Source organism: Capsicum annuum, chromosome 11, assembly GCF_002878395.1.
Source record: "Capsicum annuum cultivar UCD-10X-F1 chromosome 11, UCD10Xv1.1, whole genome shotgun sequence".
In the NCBI taxonomy this organism is placed as follows: domain Eukaryota; kingdom Viridiplantae; phylum Streptophyta; class Magnoliopsida; order Solanales; family Solanaceae; genus Capsicum; species Capsicum annuum.
The window spans coordinates 54,543,627-54,547,665 of NC_061121.1; positions in this window are offsets into that span (position 1 = coordinate 54,543,627).

Here is a 4,039-nt window from a genome sequence, read left to right on the forward strand (position 1 = left end):
GGGAGATTTTCTCATTTGAAGTTGACTATACCAAAATCCTTCTCAAGAATTCAATCGGTAAAGAATGTTTTGATTCGCCCAATCGTTAGGACATCTTTAAAGCCTTAATACACATCACTCTTGACCATAAAACACCCAAAACACTATAATTTATTTCACATGATATTGATTCATGGTTGCACTATTGGTTAGAGTCTCGGGGTATTACACTAACCCATGACATTGGTACATGCTGTGAGCACTGGGTAAAATTGATTACAAAAGATCATATGCAGAATTTAACTAAAAAATGCCATATGGTTTTAAATCATAGTTCTGATAATGTCTATAAAATAATACTGACAATACTAATAAAATGGCTGATAATAACAACTGAAAACTGACTGACTGTCTGTATTAGTCTAAAAGCCTCTAAAATGTCTGACTGTAGAGTTGATGGTACAAGCCCCCAACTAACTCTGACTGACTAAATAGTTGAACTACTAACATAACTAAATATAAGATAACTCATCCTCAGAGGATGATAACTCACCATGGTTGCTGATACTGATGCCCTGGAAAGTGTAAGTATGATCGGGAATTCGAGCGTTCGAACCTATGATATAAGACATCATAGCACAAGAAATGAGTTTGCAATAAGTACTTCGAATGTACTGGTATGCTAAATGTGGTTAGGCTGGTATGCTTTGGTTCATGTGCATGGGTAATAACTGACTGAATGTATAGCATGAGGTACTGATTAAAAATGCATGTAAACTGTAGAGACTGAGAATACATGACTAAGTATAAAACATGATTCTGAAATAGTATGTGAACCAAAAATACTGAAATACTGGTAAATGAATAACTAATACTGTATGATACGGTCAAGCAAACTTGAAATTTATTTCTAGACTGAGACTATAGGAGCTAGCTATAACCGACATGCCTTAATGTACTATCAGGGTCACAGGTACTAAAATGGCTATGTGGATCTATTAATCTAATGTCTCGAAGGACGAGGGTGTCATGCCTATCTAACGGGGTATCCCTCAAATCCTATGCTAACTACGTAGTTCTGGAATCTAGGGACTATTACTAACATCTCATGCCTATTGGGGTGGAGAAAAGTGCCTCATGCCTAACTGACGTAGGAGACAAGTACCTCATGCCTACTGACGGGGGAGACGCCATCCCTATGTTCACTCGGTTCTAAGTTTTACTCCCAACTGAAAGACACTGATTTCTGAACTAATGTAAGTTGACTGCTTATGACAACTGACTAAACTGTTAGTGTTGATGGTTTATTTGAAACCATACTAAAAGTAATGAAAACTAGATAAACAACTATATTTTAGGTATTCAAACCCTCAAGACTCGATAGCAATAACAATAAGATCATAGTAAAACTTTGAAGGCATGATAAGTAGTCATTATTCAAAACTCATTCTTTGAGGTATTTCATCAGACTCAAGGGGGTCATGAGTTAAAACATGGAATATTAAACCATATGAATATAAAAAAATTCCAATACTAAAGCATGAGTCAAATATTTTAGCATATAAGTATCATTATTCGAACAAATTAAGGGTAATTTCCAACAAAACACATGGGAATCATAATTTTTGAATCAAAGTCCATAATCGTTTCATGAAGATAACTCATAAACATGTAAAATCCATAGCTTTAAAACTTAAAAATGGTTCTTGGGCTCCATGGATGAAAAGGACCCATGAATAAACATCTAACATACCTTGCTTCATAAATTCATGAAAAATCTTGGGAGTTATAGATGAATTTCTTGAGAATTGACCTTGGAGCGTAAAGGGGCTAGGGTTTGTTCTTGAGAGAAGATGAAATTTAATTTGGGAGAAATATGAATTATGGGGGCTAAAATGCTATTTTTGGGACCTAAATCCCATGTTTTGGCTGAATTAAAGTGAGTGGAATTGACCCAAATGCCCTTGGAAAACATGATTGAAAGCTGGACACCTCAGGGGTGAAATGGAGTGTGTGTCACACGATCTGGAGCATAAAATGGAGCATGTGACGCATTCTACATTGCATACTCCCTCAAGGGTGAAATGGAGCATGTGTCACATGCAAATCGTGTGTAGCTACTGTCTCTCTCACAAAAATGGCTATAACTTTTTGCTCGGGTATCGGATAAGGCGAAATTGATATCGTTGGAAAGCCGACTCAATTGTCAACAATTTAGTTGATCTTGAGCTGCAAAATTCTATGTCTATAAAAAGTTATACACATTCAAAGTAGACCCTTGTAGAATCAAATACCAAACTTTGGACGAATCAAAGGATCTTGGCTCAACTTTGTTCTAAGTGATTCTTATGAATATTTTTCACCTAGAAATCACATCACACACTAGGATAAAGATCATGACATGTATATTCAAAAGGAATTCATGGAATTAGAGTCAACACACGTAAGAACGATGCTTCAAAGTCTAGCCCAAAAATACGAGGTGTTACACAAAGTATTACTGTAAAAAAATAGTACCTTACTAAATATGTCCTTCATCAAATCCTTATATCTTGGATTTGGTTTAACCACTTTTCAATTGACCATTCTCGGGATTAAATTATTCTCATGGATGACTATTGATTTATCAACTTCGGAACAACATTTATACCATCAAATCTGAAGAGCGTATGGCATGTCATTGAAATGATAATACTATTACAGCTCATTCATAGACCGACTAAATGGAGTCATCAATTTTTAAAATGCCAATTTACCCCATGAAAATTGACTATAACTTCCATCATCAACCATGTGAAAGTCTTGGGCAGGGATATTGGTTTTATCAAATTGGGAGAAAACAAATGGGTGGATAAAGTACAAAATTCCAATCTTTACCACATCTTTCAGATTTTTTCTCAACTTTTTATTCAAAAAAAAATTGACCAACTCACTTTTTTTCACGTTTGTTGTTGAATCTACATGGTAGAAGGTATGAATAGTTGAAATCATCTTCGTTCCCGATGCATTTCAACTCGGTAACGATAGAAAACTCGTACAACAAAAAATGAAGAATTGTATTGTTGACCAATACCCTTAGTTGATTCTGATATGGGTGTTGGACCTCTAAGGTCATCAAACACCTTGCTATCGATCCTTGAAAGTTACAATTAGGAAGGTCCAGAAATGATCCAAAATAGGTGCTTCTAAAAATTCTGATTCTTTCATCCTTCAAAACTTCTTTAAGTCTATCTACTACATTGAGGTTGTGTGCATTGCCAATCCTTAAGTTGTGGGCAGGTCATTTTTTCATAACCAAATTAAAATTATGCCAACAACAAATATTGACAATAACACAAATTAAAAGATGATTCATATGTCAAATGTATCACCTATTTATAAATGAAAACAACAATAAAATAAGTATAGAAAGTATTAGGATATATGTATCACCAATAATCTGATTCACAGAGAATCACTCTTACATTGTAGGATAATATGTATCACCAATTAAATAATAGAATATGTATCAAACATTCAGTGTGAACAAAATGTATCACCCATTAATAGTATATGAATCACCCAATATTGAAATAATAACTGTATCTACCATATGAATCTTCATAATACCATATATATCACCTATTAATATCATATGTATCACCCATTAATAACATCTGAATCACCCAATATTGAAATAATAAGCATCTACCATATGAATCACCATAATACCATATGTATCACCCATTAATATCATATGTATCACCTATTAAAACCATACAAACTGTATTTATCATATGAATCACCATATGATATCATATTTATCATGCATATAAATCACTATTAAAGTATAAACATATATGAATAACGAATAACTAAATAAATTTATATATGTATCAATTGGTTCCTTTTTTAAAAAAAGTATACCACCTATATGTATCACTTGCAATATCAATACCTGATTCAACAGGGAATTAGGGATATGCTCTATTTCCTCCTGATCTTTCATTTGCATATCGGATTCTTGATTTTTGGAAGCAAAAGCTTGTCTTAAATTCTTTAATTTTTCAGGGTCATTGCG